The sequence below is a fragment of the Phascolarctos cinereus genome, unplaced genomic scaffold, assembly GCF_003287225.1.
Source record: "Phascolarctos cinereus isolate Bilbo 61053 unplaced genomic scaffold, phaCin_HiC Scaffold_2;HRSCAF=192, whole genome shotgun sequence".
Classification (NCBI taxonomy): Eukaryota; Metazoa; Chordata; class Mammalia; order Diprotodontia; family Phascolarctidae; genus Phascolarctos; species Phascolarctos cinereus.
The window spans coordinates 273,015,207-273,033,363 of NW_027555625.1; the positions used below are offsets into that span (position 1 = coordinate 273,015,207).

The 18,157-nt window shown below is 41.8% G+C and overlaps 1 non-coding gene across 1 annotated transcript; it reads right to left on the reverse strand.

Moving 5' to 3' along the window:
* Positions 1-8,735: 8,735 nt before the first annotated feature.
* Positions 8,736-8,808, reverse strand: TRNAM-CAU (transfer RNA methionine (anticodon CAU)). The gene has a single exon. It is a non-coding gene; the product is annotated as a tRNA-Met (tRNA).
* Between the last annotated feature and the right edge of the window lie 9,349 nt (positions 8,809-18,157).

Below are 18,157 nucleotides of genomic sequence, written 5' to 3' on the forward strand. Positions count from 1 at the left end.
ATGCCGAGGGGAAGGGGCAGTTCAGCTTTCTGAAGAACATAGTGTTTGAGTTAAGCTTTAAGTGATGGATAGAAATTCAGCAGAAAAAGGGGAAAGAATGCATCCTATGCATAGGCAAACCTGGGGAGGGCCATAAAACCTTTGAGTTGTGAGAACAGAGCTTGTTGAGGGCATGGTCCAGTTTTAGTGGAGGGTAGTTGTACAAAAAAAAATGAATAAAAATTAGGTGGCATCAGCTTTTTCAGGGTGTTTAATGTGATAGTAAGGAATAAGAATCTTAATTTGTAGGCTATAGGGAGCCCCTAAGTTTTTTGTTTTGTTTTTTGGCAGGAGTGACTGTCAACATCTCAAACTAGGAGACTTCAGACCTACATTCATTCTCATTCTCTCTCTCTCTCTCTCTCTCGCTCGCTCTCTCTCTGTCTCTCTCCCCATCTCTCTAATGATCTCCTTTTCAGCACCTTGCACAGTGCCTGCCACATAATATAATAAGTGCTTAATAAATATTTGTTAATTGCTGATGGAAAGAGCCCTGGATTTGAAGATGACTTAAGTTCAAATCCTACCTGTATACTTAGAAGCCTTTGTGAGCTTGGGCAAATTACTCCCTGATCCCCTTTAATGCTAGTGCCTTCTCTCTATTGATTTGTCTTCACTTCATCTTGTATATACTATTTTGTTTGTACATGGTGGTTTTCATTTTGTTTCTCCCATTAGACAGAAGGGACTGTCTTTTACTTAGGATGGTGCCTGACACATAGTAGATGCTTAATAAATGCTTACTGATGTACCTTCTGTAGCCCTGTTTCTTATAAAGTGAGGGGATCCATGGTTTCTTTCAGCTATTGATCCTTTAATGCTATGGAAAAAGAGAGACATAAGCAGACATTATGCATAGACATAGACCTAAGCTAAGAAAGATTCTGGCAGTGTTACGAAAGATGTAGTGCAGGGGGCAGAAAGTGAAGTAATAATCCATATGTCTTTAGTACTTTCTTTACAACAACTGGTGGGGTAGGTGGTACAAGTGTTAAATTCTCCTTTTTACCAAAGGAGTATCAGAGAGGTTAAAAGTCACTTGCTTAATTTAAGGTCACTTACTGTCAGAGGGAGGACTCAAGTCTAGGTCTTTCCTAATCCCAGGGCTCTCCCATGTTTGCATAATAAGAATCAGAGAAAGATAGAGGCTGAGAGATTAGAAGGCAGAGAAGGGAGGTAAAGAAGGAGAAGAAACTTACCCTTTAAAACTTTTGCAAAATTTGCAGAAGGATTTCTAAGAACAACAAGGCTTGGACCAGTGTATAATGAGGACTTAATAAATGTTTTCTCTAGCTAGCTAGCGATTCCTTAACAGAATTAACTGACAATCTGTATTAGACATCTTGTGGTCTTGTATTTGTTTCAGTTTGTTGCACATATTATAAAGGTGGAAGGGGAAAATGCTAGAAGAAGAATGAGGAAAAAGGAGAAAGGTGGGGTTCAGTAAAGTGACCAGAATCAGAGTGGAAAATCTCTTCTGAGGTACCCAGTCCCCAGCAAAGTGACCAGGGATATATGGCACTGCCCAGATCTCGTCTTTAGTTTAAAATAAAATTTGTCACGGTCTTGTGTAGAGCTTAATTTTGGTCCACGGAATTTAACTGGTGAACAAAGGATGTTTCAACATGGGCAACATGGATATTACAGGGTAGGTGGGATCCCATTGAGCAAGCTCATGTATGTGATCTGAAAGACAATGACTCCCTCTTCTGGATGCAGAGCAACACTACAAGGAGACCAGATTAAAAAACTGTGGGAATCCAAATTCAAGTCAACAAGCATTTATTAAGTACCTACAATGTTCAAGGCACTGTCTAAGCACTTGAAATATGAAAATACATATAAAGAATTTGAAAAGACATATCAAGTGATTTGGAGTGAAAAAGGAATCAACGATTTGTTAAATGTCTGCTACTGTACCAAGAACTGTGTATAGGTAGTATACAAAAGCCAAAGTTATATAGTCCTTTCTTCAGGGGACTATCATTCAATCAGAAACACAGAAACACAATGTGTACATATACACATACACACATATATATATGTATATATAACATATGTATAATATATAATAACACACATATGTATGTGTTTATACAATATATGCCAAATAATGTAGTAATGGGATGGGAAGGGAAGCTAGCAGCTGACAGCATCAGGAAAGGGCTTATGTGGAGGCTGTCATTCGAGTTGAGCTTTGAAGGAATGTAGGGTATTCTGAGAGGCATCTGTGAAAAGGGATTGAATTTTAGCCATGGGCTAGCCAGTTGAAAGGCATGTAATTGAGAGATGGAGTCTTATAAGTGGTACAGTGAATAGAGTGCTGGACCTTGACCCTGAAAGCCCTGAGTAAAAATCTAGCCTCAGACCCTTACTAGCTATATGACCCATGACAAGTCATTTAGCCTCTGCCTCAGTTTCCTCATATGTAAAGTTGTTGTTGAGTCATTTTTCAGTTGGGTCTGACTGACTCTTCATGACCGCATTTGGGGTTTTCTTGACAAAGATACTAGAGTAGTTTGCCATTTCCTTCTCCAGTTCATTTTACAGATGAGGAGCTGAGGCAAACAGGGTTAAGTGACTTGCCCAGGGTCACACAACTACTGAGTGTCCGAGGTCAGATTTGAACATATTTGAGTCTTCCTGACTCCAGGCCTGGCACTCAGCTACTTCCTTATATATGAAATGGTGGTAATTATAGCACGTACCTTTCAGGGTTGTTGTGAGAATAGGGTGATATAATGTTTATCTCTGTAAACTCAATGTATATATAAATGCTAGCTACCATTTTCTCTTGGAAATTTTTATGGTACTTTGTTAAATACATTCTTTTGTGAGTCTAGCAAATTTTTTCCAGGTACTCTGAAGTATTTTTTTTATTTATACCAAACTAATTTTCCTAGGATTTGTCAAAATTCTTTTCTGCCCAATACTGGTCTTATGTATTCAAAGAAACAGCCATTTCAAATGTTTCAGCATATTCATATTTGTGCTTTGGATGGTTTTTCAATCTCCATTTTTATTTCAAGTTAGTCAATAAACATTCATTAAGTACTTGCTATGTATGCTCCAGGCACTGTGCTAACTGTTGGGGACAGCAATAGAAGCAAACGAATCTCTGTCCTCAAGGAACTCACAATCTAAAGGGTGAGACAGCAAGCAAACAAATATGTACAAACCATATGCAGGACAAATAGGAACCAATTAAAAGATGGAGGATACTAAAATTAAGAGGGATTGGGAAAGCCTTCCTGTAGAAGAAAGGATTTTAGTTGTGACTTAAAAGAAGGCAAGGAAGCCAAGAAATGGAAATGAGGAGGGAGAGCATTCCAGATATGGGGGACAGCCATAGAAAATGGCTAGAGCTGATCAACAGTGTCAAAGGCTGCAGAAAGATCAAAGAAAATGAGAATTGAGAAAAGACCATTGGATTTTGCAATTAAGAGATCATTGGTAACTTTGGAGAGAGCAGTTTCAGTGGAATAACGAGGTCAGAAGCCAGATTGTAAAGGGTTAAGAAGAGAATGAGAAGAGAGAGCCTTTGCAAGGCTCTTTACTTAACCACAAAGTCAGAAGAAATATAGGATGGTAGTGAGGATGGAAAGATTGGGAGAGTTTTTTCAAGATAGGGGAGACATGGGTATGATTATAGGCAATAGGAGAGACAGTAGAGAGTGTGAGATTGAAGGTAAGTGATAGAGTGGAGATGACAGAGGAAGATCATGTGTGTAGGTAGAGGGTTAGCCTTGGTAAAGAGTGAAGCCACCTCTTCACATGAGACAGAAATCTAGGAGGAGATAGAGGCAGAAAGCATCTGAGTAATATGAAATGAGAAAGTGTGAAGAAATGGGACTTCATGGTGAATGGCCTCAATATTTTTCCATAGAATATGAGACAATGTTCTCACCTGATAGAATGAGGAGAGGTGGAGCCATGATGGGCTTTAATGAGTGATGAAAAAGTTTTCAAAAGCCACTATGAAGAATGAGATGGTGAGCTAATTAGGGAGGTATAGTAGGATTGCCTAGGAGCAGTGAGGGCCTAGTTGAGAATTATGTAATGTAAATTTGTAGTAGACCTAGTCAGAACAGTCACATGATTTTCTCTACTTTTGTTCAGCAGCACATGTGTAAGAAGAATAAAGGCAATGAATGGTGGAAATGATCCAAGGCTGAGACTTGGCAGCAGACAATCAATGATGTAAGAGGGTTAGGGACTCCAGAGAAGAGGACAGTGTAGAGTTTAACTGGTTCATTAAGGAGTCAAGATGGGGGGAAAAAAGGGCAAGAGAGCCTGGGAGAGGGGTTGGAGGTCACAGTGTGGACAAAGAGTAGGGTTTAGTAAGGGAAGTCAGAAGGAGAGGTGTAAAAACAAAAGATTATGGTCAGATAAGGGGATTCCAGAATTCTTGAGCATGGAGGTACTGGTTTTGTGGGTGATGGTAAGAACAAGAGTATGATCATCTTTATGGCTGAGGTAAAGTATAGGTGTAGGTCATGAGAAGGAGGTAGATTAAGGAAATGAGGGAGTAGGGTGTTTGAAAGAGTCAATATGTATGTTGAAGTCTTCCAGCATGAGGTCAGGATTTGAGGAAGAGAGAAAAATTGTGAGCCAGGTACAGAATTCATTAAGGAAAGAAAGATAATTGGAGGTCTATAGACAGCAGCCACCAAGATTTTGATTAAGCGGTAGATATGAATTGTATGATCCTCAAAGGAAGAAAGATTATTGAGTGATGAGATAGGGGAAAAACCTAGATGTCTCAGTGGGGAGCAAAGGGTATTCCAGCTCCTTCTCCTCAACAGATCAATAAAAAGTTATTAAGCACTAGGAGAGTGAGTGAAGGTGCAGCCAGTACTGGAAAAGGAGGCCGAGGAGGCTTTGTCATCAGGGGAAGCCAGATTTTAGTGATCGCTAGGTGATCAAAGGAGTAGGAAAGGAATACTTAGGATGAAAGGAAGTTTGCTGCCTATAGAGCAGGCATCCCACAGGGCACAGTTGAAGGTATGGGTGGTGTTGAGGGTTGAGGGAATGAAAAATGGAGTGGTAGGAGATGAGGAAAGTGGTTGGGATGATGATCCTGGTTTGGATGACAGGTCTTGGCAACAGACTGGATGGAGGGGGAGCGAAAGATAGTAAGGGTTCAGAATCACTGGGATGTGTATGTTCTAGCCAAGTGTGAAATGTTCACTGAGTGGAAGGCACCATTCTTCCCAGAGGAGGCTGGAGATCAGGCTGGAGACAAGTGCAGCATGAGATGGAAAAGCACATGGTCTGATGGTATAAAGAGTGCCGTCAAAAGTAAAAAAATGACAAATTTTCCTAAGCCTTAAAAATGGATGAATTCTTTCATCAATCAATATGTCATGATGCAAGTAAGAGGTTGTTTTATGGACGTAATTTCATTCTTTCCTAATTTTGAAAATTGGAGGCTAGCTTCATTTAATAAATGAACCAGTATACTGGTGGCCATTCCAGATATTTAGTTTTCATAAAATGAGCAGACCACTCCATCCTGGCAATCTCTCATCCTATCTCTCCCAGACAATTACAAGTCTCCTAATTGGTTTTCCTGCCTTAAGCCTTTCCCTTCTCCCATCTATCCATCCACACAGCTGCCAAAGCAATTTTCCTAAAGAAGGGGGTTTGATCACGTCATTTCCCTACTCAAAAAACTCGAGTGATTCACTGTTGTCTCTATGAAAGCTTATTTGTTTATCTTTCAAAGCATTTCATAACCTGGCTCCAACCTACCTTTTTGTCCATCCCACCCCCCTTTTTTTTTTTAAAGACTAGGTCTCCCTGTCCTGCCCAAGCTGGAAGTTGGTCCCACTGCTGGTCAGTACTGAAATTTTGACCAGTTCTGTTACATAGCCTAAACTTCCCCAGCAGCAGGGATCACAGGCTTGTACCACTGCACCTTACCTCCAACCTATCTTTTCACCCTTATTATAAATTACTTCCCTCTCCCACCCTATGGCCTGTGTGCTGTTGCTCACACATTACACTTGTCTCCTGTCTCTGAGACACTATAATGGCTGTCCCCATGCCTAGAATATATTTCCACCTCACCTCTGCTTCTTAAAATCCCTTATTTCCTTCAAAACTCTCCTCAAGTGATACTTTCTACACAAAACTTTCCAAATCTCCCCAGTTGCTAGAAGGAGTTAGGGATAGGGCTGTCCCTCCCCCCAAAAAAGAAAGAAAACATCACTGATGCATTTTTAAAATGCAGAAGAGAACAGAAGGCCAGAAGGAATCACAGACAAGCAGGACAACTTTGAAAGCTATATGTTTAATTTATTAAAAAGAAAAGCAAACTATGCACAATAGTAATTTTTGGTTTCATGTATAATTCTCTTTCTGTTCTACTATGTACATGGGAGTGCTCGTTTTATTTGATGTCTGTTAAGTTCAAAATGTTTTTAAAAATTTAAATATTTTTAAAGGCTATTGTCATAATCTAGGAGAAAGGTTTGAAAATGAGTTGACTAGAAGCATGGTTGTATTTAGAAAGACAGAAATTCAGAAAAAAAAAGAAATTCAGAAGAAGGATGGATTTGGGAAGAAATGATAATGAGTTCTGTTTTGGATATGTTAAGTTTGAGATGGCTATGAGCCATACAGTTTGAAATGTGCAGTAGGCAGTTGGAGATTCAAAATGATCTCAGGAGAAAAACTAGGAAAGAAGATACAGTATAGATCTGCAAGATGATAATTAAGCCCATTAAGCTGGAAGAGTAACCAAATGAGGTAAAGAGAGAAGTGGACTCAGGGTCCAGGGGCCTTGGGTGTACATAGATCTATAGTTAGGGGGGTGAAACTGTCTTTTGCCTTTTTTTAAAAAAAAAACTGTAGCCCTTAGCACAGTGGCTGACACATAGTAAGTGCTTAATAAATGTTTATCCATTGATTGATGAACTAGCAAAGGAGAATGAGGAGTAGTCGGACACAGAGGGGAAATTCCAAGAGAATTTTAAACCCAGAAGAAAGATACAGAAGGATGAAAATTTAGAAAAAGACATCAGATAGGACAATCACTGGCAACTTTGAAGAAACCAATTTCAGTTGGGTGATGAGGTAAGGAGCCACACTGGAAAAGAGTTGGGAAATCAGTAGGAGTAGAGGAAGTGGGAAAATGGGTATAGAATTGTAGTCTCAATGTCAAATAGAAACTGATCCCTACAGGTCAAACATTGACTTAGAAAGCCACAAATTTACATTACCTATGTTGTATTGCATTTTTATTTTGTTAAACATTTTCCAATTGCATTTTAATCTAGTTCATCTGCACTTAGGAGTTTTGCAGGTGGATTGCAGCCAGCTGGCTCCAAGTTTGACATCTTTGGTGTAGACAACTTTTTCTAGCAGTTTGGCTCTGAAAAGGAGGAGAGATATGGGAGTAGTAGGAGCATGACAATTGTTTGTTGAATAATTCCTTTCTCACATCTCTCTTGTACCTATGTTTGACTTCTCCTCTGTACTTACTCCTTTTAAAATGTGTATTTTGGTCAATTGTGCTCAACTTTTAAACTGTAAGCTTCTGGACGGCAGTGACTGGGTCTTAATTAATCTTTGTTATCTCTGTCAGCACCAGGCACATAGTAGATGCTCATTAAATGCTGAATGAATTCAATTAAATGTCTCTAAAACAAGTAAACTTCAACTCCCTGAAAGAAAAAGCCTCACTGGGCCTCTCGGAGAGTAGGTTGCAGCCCTTAATAATGATGCAGTTGTGACCCGGTTTTTATGTGGAAGATAAGCCTGCGACCAAATTGTAAAGGAGATTAGTTCCCAGGAAGGCCATGAGTAGCTGAGCTCTGTAAATCAATCAATGAATCAACAAAGCCTTTATTAAGAACATACTATGTGCCAGGCACTGTGGCAGGCTTTTGGGATGCAAACAGAACAGTGAGATAGTACCTGCCCTCAAGAACCAGTGATGTAGAGATCAAGTAAATTGTAGGATCAGAGAAGAATCACGATGACAAGGGGTCAAGAATTGGTGGGAAGGAGACGTGGAATTAGAGACGAATTGGAGGGTTAACCTCCCTCACAATTTGGTCGCAGCTTGGAGCAAATTTTAAAAGCTGCTTGCTCACAAAAAGCCTGGGAACCTCTTCGGGTTACGAGAACTGCGCCCTAGATGAAGGGATGCAGCCCACTCTTAGAAGCTATCTGAGACCCCCTTCTTGAAGCGAGCTGGAGTTTCTTTCTGGTGGAACCAGCGAGAAGAACTCTGTGCAGAAGTGCATTTCCTCTGGGCAAAGAGAAAAGGGGCCGGTGGTTTGAGGAGCGACGGAGCCCTGGGGGAAAGCAAGCCACAGGGAGAGGTCACGCCGCAGCGGCCCTGGTCAGCGAATCCTGGAAGAGCGGACGAGTGAGTGGACGGCGGGGTGGGGGTGTCAGTTTTCTCATAAATGAATGAGGTTTTTTTCCGGGGGAAAAAAACAAACAAACCAGGTGCCGGGATAACTGCCTTTCATGTCTCACCGCGCCCATGCCTTCTCCAGCGTTAGAGGTTGACCTGAATGGAAAGCAGACGGGCATTCTCTACAATCAGTGATTAACTTTTTCTAGGACAGCGGAGGAACCCCGTTCCACTTTCGGACGTTTGTAATTGTTACTAACTTTCCCCTTAAAGGGCCTTCCTTCACTTTTCCCAAGAGTCCTCCCAGAACAAAACCAAACGCGGATGCCCCGTGTGAGGATCGAACTCACGACCTTCAGATTATGAGACTGACGCGCTACCTACTGCGCTAACGAGGCTCCTATTTCGAGCGCCCCCTAAGCTTCCCTAAGTCTCCTGATATCCTAGGCTGCCGCCTTCTTTTCTCCCTCAGCGGTTTATCATTTTTGGCTTTCACTCATTCCCAAATTCTCCTCTCCATCATCCTGACCAACTCCCCACCCACCGCGGGTACTCTGCGGCACCTGCCTGAGCGCTCTCAACCCCCAAACCGGCTCCTTCCTCACCCCCAAATTCATCTCCTCTAAACTCCATAAACCCCCGTCTTTGGGCGCCCCCACCTCACCCGACCCCAGCTATACAGCATTGTACGGAACTGGCTGTCAAAATACCCACCTTAGGCCACTCCCCCCCAACTTCCTCAAGAACCCCCCACCCCACTTCAGCCCCGCCCCCACCCCTTTTCCTGGCTTTCTTGAGGTTGTTTCTTTTTCCGCAGGGACCTGACCTGGGCCTGGGTAGGAGAGAGGGAGGGGGTGTCCCCGCATCAGAGTCAGAATCTGGGCTGGTGCATGAATACGACGCTTGTCCTAGGGAGCCCCTCCTTTTAATCCCGTTACCTGCCTATTCTCCCCCCACCCCCAACTCTCTTTCTCTTGAGGATTTCATTCGAGGTAGAGCCTCGAAAAAACCCAACGACAGGCAAACAACGTGGTGGGGGGGGAAAGAGGGGGGCGCCGCAGCAAACTGGACCATAGTCTGACGGGACAGAGCAGGATTTAAATACAGCATCCTTCCTCTACTGTATTTCCTCGCTCTGTCTTTTCTAGTCTTGGGAGACAAACTCTGTGTTTTCCCCAGTGTAGCCTGTTTTGCAGTGGGGTACAGTGTTCTAATGACTGAAAAAAGTTAAGACTGGACGTTTTCTCCCCCTCCCAGGAGGATAATAAAATAAACATGACTGGATTAGGAGACACTAGCCGCCGCCACCCCCATCCTCAATATATTTTAAGTAAAATTTCTCATTAAAATATGTTGATGGACTCAGTTCCTTGATCGATTGTCTAGGGGTTGTTCTTCAGTCGTTTCAGTCGTGTCTGACTCTACATGGCCCCATTTGGGATTTTCTTGACAAAAATGCTGGAATGGTTTGCCATTTCCTTCTCCAACTCATTTTACGGAAGAGGAAACTGGGGCAAACATATCTGAGACCTAATCTGAATTCAGGTTTTCCTGATTTCAGGACCGGCGCTCAATCCATTGCGTCTCTTAGCTGCCTATCATTCAAATCATATTGAATTTATTTATTAATATAAATGGTTCTATGTGACCCTGGCCACTTAACTGTAAGTGTTCTTAGGCAATTCTCCAAGACTGTACCTTGCAGAGAAGGTGCCTGGGGAGGCAGCTGGACAGAATTTCCTCATGTCAGAATTCGCTATTCACCAGTGAAATCCTAAGTCCAGTCCTTATACTCTCTCCCTCCCTCTCTGTTTACAATGTCAACTCCTTGAGGGCAGGGACTATTTGTTTAGGGAAGGGGGTTTTCTTTTGTTTATATCCCACTGGGTTCTAGTGTTTGTAACCCACTATGCACATATTTTTAATATTAATATTTGTTGGCTTGTTGATTTGTTTAATTGGATTGAATCTGGATTCTCAGGCCTCCTTAGCATATGTAGCTGGGGTTACTTTTTCTCAGGTCAGTCAATCTGAAAGAACTGATCGCTCCCCAACCCCCCCCCCGCCTTTTTTTTTTCTTACTGAAGGACGGTGTTGTGTGTAAGATGGCTGTCCCATTATGTCCCTTCTTGTTCTCAAATTCTGAAAAGATGGTAGAGTGTTCAATTCTTTGCCTCAAAAGTCAGGAGCACCTGGGTTCAAACCTTATGTCTGTATGCATTCCTTGCTGTAACTCCTAGAAAATGAAGACCGCTGGACAAAATGATCTCCAAGGCACCTTTTTAAGACAATCTATTAAGTCCTTCAAAATCTCCAAGGGAATTGTCGTTCTATGGTACAGAGCTGAGATAAAATCTTATCTCACTTTTTAATGATCTAATGTCAAGTGACCTAGTAACTAACTTCACTTCAAATCACAGCCTTCAATACAATGGAACTAAATAATGTTAGTCATAGTCCATTTTTTTGAAAAATACATTCTACTCTGCCAGGGGCACTGGGAATTGCTAAGGATATTTAGCATAATGCGGTGAAAGTGCTTTGAAGAGCGTAATTCACATGCAAAGTGTCACTAGCATCAAATTTTAAATGAACCCATTTCTGGTTGGGGAAACAGAAAAGAAAGATAGAAAGAAGGCTTTTTTATGTTTTTGTGTGGGTGCCTCCGCCTGTGGGTGTTGGGGGATGGGGCAGAGAGTTACAGCCAAATGACTGTTTTTTAAGTAGAGTAGTTGGTCTCTAACCACCAACCTTCACCCAATCCCATAATCACTAGGTGTTAAAGAGGTGTTAAACTAACTGGGGAAAAAAAGTGGCCACTGGGTGATAACTTTACGGGTTACAAACATCCTACTGATTGTGCCAAGAAGGAAACAACTATGATAGGCTCAGCTAAAAATTAGCTAGACCCCTGTGGGCTTTAAATAGCTAAACTCTGGGGATTTGAAGTTTATGAACCTGTAGAAGTCCCTGTAGGGCAAGGAAGGTGAAGAGAAGAGGGATTTTCTCTCTCCTTCCAAATGGGCTATGGCATCTACTAGTAACTTGCCCAGAGGGAGATATTCCATCTTTCAGTTTCAGAGTGTGTGAGTCCAACAGAGCTGCCCGAAAAACTGAGGGATCAGAGACTCACACCCCAAACAGACATAAATACAGAAAGGCAGGCACTGGAAGGAGGAAACAGCTTTGAGGAATGAGACCCCTGGCACAGACAGGAGAACTGTGTAAAGGATCAGATCCTGGGACCCAGATGAGAAACTAACCCAGCAGAGACTACACTTAATATGAGCCTCCTGATAGAGCTCTGGCCTTGGAGCCAGGAGAACCTGAGTTCAAATGTGGCCTCAGACACTTGACACTTACTAGCTGTGTGACCATGGGCAATTCACTTAACCCTGATTGCCTCACCCCCCCCCACCAAATACTGTTGAATATGAGCCTCCTGACCACCCTAAAAAGAGAAAAAAAGACATTAACACTTCGTAGTGCTAGGGATTATGCAAGGTAACCACCTTGACCACATTTGTTCCTTAGGCATCCCCTCACTGGCCTTGTTATAACCATTGTCCACTACTTGTGTCCACTCTTCCCACTGATGATGACTCAAGAATTTGTGTGCCCCAGATTTATGTGATCTAAACTTTTTGTAGCTATTGTTCTTACTATGCTATTTTAGTGAATACCTTTGTTAAGAGCCATTGGCTGTTAGGAAGTACATCACTGGGATGTAGATATATAGGTATAGTTAGAAATTCTAGACAAATAGTTATCTCTAGACTCTGAAATACTAGCTAGTCTCAAGGGATCTACCTTCAGGGGACTTCTGTCAAAGTCTGAGGAAGGAAAATTTCCCCCATAATGTACCCCAGTAGTGTCAAACTCAAATAGAAACAGGACCACTAAACTGTACCTAAGGATCCCTGCAGGTGTCTCTTTGACTTAGAAAACCACATATGAACATTATCTATGTTCTATTGTGTTTTTATTTATTTTGTTACATATTTCCCAATTTTATTTTAATCTGTTTGGACCACATTGGGGAGTGTTATGGGTTGTAATGTGGCCTAAAGTATTTGACTCTTCTGATGTACTCTATCTCCCTATTGCTTTAAAGAAAAGGCATGGAAGGAAAACCCTTGGATAAGGATCAATCAATCAACAAACACTTGTTAAACACCTACAGTTCCAGCCGTCAAGGAACTTATATTTTATATAGTCTCCTTACGTTTTATACAGGCCCATTTTTAAAAAGGCTTTGGCTTCTGTTGTATTGGGGCTCTTCAGTAACATAGTAATCCTGATATCACTAGTTTCAGTTGTGAAGACATGGCCATGGGTCCCAGGCCCAGTGGGGCAACATAAGGTAAGAGGGTAGTGCCTCTAGTTGGGTACTACAGAAAGAGGGTGAGGCTCATTTCTCAAGAGCTGTTATAAATGAATCTGCCACAATTGCCAATAAAAAGAGATACAAGACCCCTCAGCATTCAAGAATGTATCAGAGCAAACAGAACAGTCTTTTATACAGTTGGTTACATAAGTTACATAAGGCACAAGGTGGGCTTACAGTTAGCCTAATCATGCTGACTTGCTTACAAAAGGGGGTTTCCAAAGTTCATGGCAAGGAGACAACATAGAGTTAGTCACCATCCTTTGGAAAGTCTGAAAGTCCCATGTCATCAGCCTCCTACACCAGGGTGCTTATGACCAAGCAGAACCTCTCATAAAAGGGTCAACCCATGCTCCTTTTCCCCACTTCCCCCTTCCAGGGTAAGGCAGATTGAATCCATGCTGTACCCTGAGAAATAGGGAAGTTAAATTCTTATAAACTATACTATTAAAGCCTACAATCAAATCTAACTCTAATCCGTAAGTACTAATTTTAGTGATTGGATACAAGTCTCAATCAATAATTAATAAATGAAATAAAATAAACTGTGGGAAATTCATTGTCAGTTTCACAGAGTCCTACCTAAACCCCAGCATTATATCCTGTATATAACTTGCTTTGTACACACTTGTTTGCATGTTGCTCTCCCATTAGACTGTAAGCTCCTTGAGGACAGGGACTGGTTTTTGCCTCTTTTTGTATTCCCAACACTTAGAATAGTGCCTGGCACATAGCAGGCCCTTAATAAATGTTTATTGATTAATATAACTGAGCACCCCACTCTCTGGGAGGAGGCAAAGGAAGCTGGGAGGAGTGATGACAGCAGGCCCAAAGGACTGCTATTAGGAAGAAGCCCTACCTCCATGTCAGAACCCTTAGGCAAAGCCTCAGTCACCTTATCCTACTGCTCCTGTTAGGATCTCTTCCTCCATCAAAGTTATCTGTTCTGGCTCTTAGTAAGAGAATCACTTAGGAGATTCTGCCCTGCCTATACAGCTTGCTGTACTTCTTATCTCTTCTTGTGTTTTTGGCTGTTAATAAAGAGGGTGTTATTTTGTAGGCATCTTCAGTAGCTTCAGTACCTTGTATGGAAATGTTTCTTTTGGTGAATTGATACATTTCTCCTTTTGCCTCAGAGGGGTTGCAGAAAGAAAAAAAAAGTTCTCTTTTATATTCTGACATCATTCACCACTGGAATGATTTTTTTTTTTTTTACTATTCCTAAGATCTCGGATCTGAGTGACAGTGAAAATAATGTGTAAATCTATTCCCTTGACCTGGGGGGGGGGGAAGAGTTCTTTAAGTACCCACGCTCTCAAACTCTCCCCATGGCAGGCTTATAACCAGTAAATCTCAGAACTTGGGCAGCAACATGAACTCTCAAATACAAATTTAAAGACATTCGCTTTGGTGGTGGTGGTGGTAGTTCGATCACAGGACAGAAGGCCCCATGGTCAGGGTGGAGAGAGACGCTAGGATATTTCTTCATGGTTGGGAGTGAGAAGACAGAGAAACTCCAGAACACAAAACATTCTGAAGGAAGGTGATAGGCAGAAGAGGTACTTGATTGGCTTGGGGCCTTCAGGGAGGGAAAGTACTTCTGGCAGCTTCCTTTTTAACCAGTCATTCGTAGTAACCGGTTCTAAGCTCACTTGTTTCCATTCTGCTGTGCTCTAGGGGGACCCCAGCCTAAGGTTACAGCTCTGCCCTGGGACTTGTACTGAGGAGTAGGGCCAAGAACTCAACCTGGAACTGAGATGTCTGGAAGTAACTGGAACTGCACACAGAATGGACATCTAGAGGGGACCACTGGGGCTGTCTAGTCCAACTCACTCCTTTTTCTTTCTTTTTTTGGCTAGGCAATGGGATTAAGTGACCTGCCCAGGGTCACACAGCTAGCAAGTGTTAGGTGTCTGAGGCCGGATTTGAACTCAGGTCCTCCTGAATGCAGGGCCAGTGCTCTATCCACTTCACCACCTAGGTGCCCCCTCACTCCTTTTTCAAATAAGGGAACTGAGGCCCAGGGAGGCTGTCACTTGCTTAGGGTCACACAGGTGGGATTTAAACTCAAGTACTCTGATGCCAAAGTCATTGCTTGTTAGACGACCCCTAGAGGACTTACTGCCTTATATTGACCCATACAAGACCATCAGTCTTCTTATTCTGTCATATTGAGTCCTTTTGCCTTTCCCTAAAGACAGGCCTGTTGCCAATTCTCTCTTCTGAAGGGATGAAACCTCTGGAGAAACAACTGAATGAAAAGAAAGAAAGGGACCTAATCCAGGAACCTGGAAGTTGCAGGAGAACAGGAGAAGGCCTGGTGCTGAGCCCAGTGCCTGACTGGATGCTAGACTTCCTGATTTTTGTGCCAATTCTTACTCTGAATTGGGGTCAACTTTGGTCTCAGGGAGAGCTTTTACTGCAGATACCTTTCAAAACTGCTTTGCAAATCTTTCCTCTATGCTACAGATCTTCAGAACATTCATTCAGGTACCTACCGGGTACAGAACACTGTGCTAGAGAAATAGTTCTTTTTATTGATTTATCTTATTAAAAGTGAGTTTTTAAAATATGTAAAAAAAGGTGAGATTGGATATTTTTTCTCTATCCAATGAGATGGATATTGATGATTGAACGGAACTTTTCTCACATATAACATGGAGGAAGGGCTGGAGGAAACTTGGTGGTATGTAGCCATTTGCCCAAAGGTTTCGTTAAGTAAATTCTCTCCCTCTTTGGGTTTCTGAGATGAGAATCCAGTTCAGTTTCCTAGATTCTTCAAATCAAAGAGGATGAGATCTACCCATCTGAATTATCATAGGAAGGTATTGGCTATGAGAAGTGTTCTGTCTACACACACTAATACCACACTGGGAATTGGGGAAAGGGCAGATAGCTGATAAGATATAGTTAGGATTCAGCTGGAAGAATGACAGAAGGTAAAGGGAGGTATAGGAAGCAGAGATGAAACCTGTTGGGAGGAAGGTGGGCCCAAGTTATAAGGCAGAGCTGAGGAGGGATCAAGAGAGTAATTTCTAGAGGAGAAACTTTCCCTCATGAAGGCCTGGAGTCAGAAGGATTTGGGCTCAAATCCAGCTTCAGCCACTTACTAGCTGTGTGACCTTGAGCAAGTCATGCAAACTTCTTTAGTCTCAGTTTCTTCATCTATAAAATGGGGATAATAGTAGTATTTGTTATTTGTGAGGATGAAATGAGATAATATCTATAAAGTGCTTTGCAACTCTTAAAGCACTATAAAATTTCCACACTGCATCTGATGCTTTGCCTAAAACAAAACCTCATGCCAGGTACCTCTAAGTGTCCCATCCCCCAACTTTCTTGCCTCCTTTTGTGTGTTGTCTTCCTCTTTTGATTGTATACTCCTTGAGGGGACGGAGTTGTTTAACTGTATCCCTGTGGCCTACTACAGTGCTGGGCACATAGTAGGTGCTTATTGTTTATTGGATTGAAATGGATTGAAATGATAGTTATTATGAAATTTGTTAATTCAAGCACTTAAATTATTAAGGCCTTAACTTATCAAACCCTTAAAAATGTGAAAGGCATTGTATCGTATTGGCATATTTGAAATCTTGTTCTGGTTTTTCTCTTGCAGTGGGAGGTTTGTCTTTTAGGCAGAGGCAAGACTTAGCCACCTTTTTGGTGTGAAACACCACCTGAAACTAAGCAATTCCAAAGGGGGCCCTGGATTAGCCTAAGTAGAGACCAAAGGAGAGGAAGACAAGAAGCAGAATGACACCAGAGGAAGTAGGAAAGGAAAGGGGAAATGAAAAGGATAGAGAAACAAAAGGGTCATGTGGTAGGAAGGGGTGGAAAGAAGGCCATCCAACATCTTTGGCTTTGGCACCTGGCTCTGGCCTCCCTAATCCAAGGCATTTTAGTATGAAAGGCTATTTTCTGTCTCTTTACCCTAATCTAGACACCTGAGGATCTTAGAGATGAGTGCTGGGTTCCTTGTCCCAGGCAATCTTCTCACTGCTTGGTCGGGGGAAGTTACCTCAGGAGAAACTGTGATATTGTATTTTGAGCTTTCCTGTCTAGATTAGCCAGGAAGAGGCATGACTTTTTTTTTTTTTGTCCAAGGGACAAAGCTCTCCAGAGTGGCATAGTATCCTTGGGTTGGAAGTAGGAAGACTTCTGTCTCTGGCTATTGTCACTCAATTACCTTGGGCAAGTTCCCTCTGAGCCTCACTTTTCCTCACAAGCTGATTGTAAGGTTCAAAGGGGAATACCCTTTGAATAGTTAAACGCAATTTACAAATAGAAGAGATTCTTCTAATTTTTATTACATCCCTAGGGGAAAGAGTATGAATCCAATTTGTGTGCCATTATCCTTCTGACTCCTGGTTCCCAACACCAACCCTATCTCTTTCAGTCCCTAACTTTTGTAAGATATCCATCCAGCATGCTTTTAATCAAAGAATGGATCATTCCACTGAAAAAAAGCTGCTCCACAATTTAAGGGGCTCTCTAGTCCAGGACATACACACCTATCCAAACTAGCCCATGGTCACACTCTTCTATGCAACTTTGAAACATGACCCTTCAAACTAGATGTGAAGATGCAGGCAAATTCTCAAAATTATAAATTGCTTTCTGTAGGGGGTGGTTATTTAGGGTCCATAAGGACCAATCTGTCCTCGGGGAGGTAAATTCATAGTTTAATAAAATGTAGTTACGCCTACCTATCTGGTATATTTTACCCATTTGCAACACAGGCAAGAAACACAAAAGCAAAACAAGTCTCTGAGAAGTGAAGAGTCCAAAAGGACTCTACAACAGAGTCCAAGCACTAAGGCTATGGTTCACAGGATCCTCATACAGAGCCTACTTTCTCTTTCTTTACATACAACTCTAATAAGCCTGGAGATTTGCTTTCAAAGCCCAAAGCAGATTAGAAGGGTGGGGTTGGCTGCTACACCAGACTCACGGACAAGAAGCTACATATGACAGAAAGGAGACAGAAAAAAGTAAAATAACCAGACATAGACTTTACAAACCATGGTATGGTCTGGGGGAATCTAATTTGGGGGAGGGGAGGGGCAGGAAATAGCTCCATGTACCTGAGGAAATAATTATATTACAATACTTAACAGTAAATGGCATTTTTTTAAGGTGACCATTAGTTTATCAGGAAGTTACATATATTGCCCTCAGTTTAAGAATGGAAGGAATTAAATGATATAATTGAATTTTCAGCAAAAATGGCTAAAACTGAAAAATGCTTTGGTGTAAACTTAGTTGCCCAGAAAACATTTCCTCTATTTAATCAAACTGGATTACTTTGCCTCCACCCATACTGAACTGGAAATGAACAGTTTGGAAACTCACCAGTGATT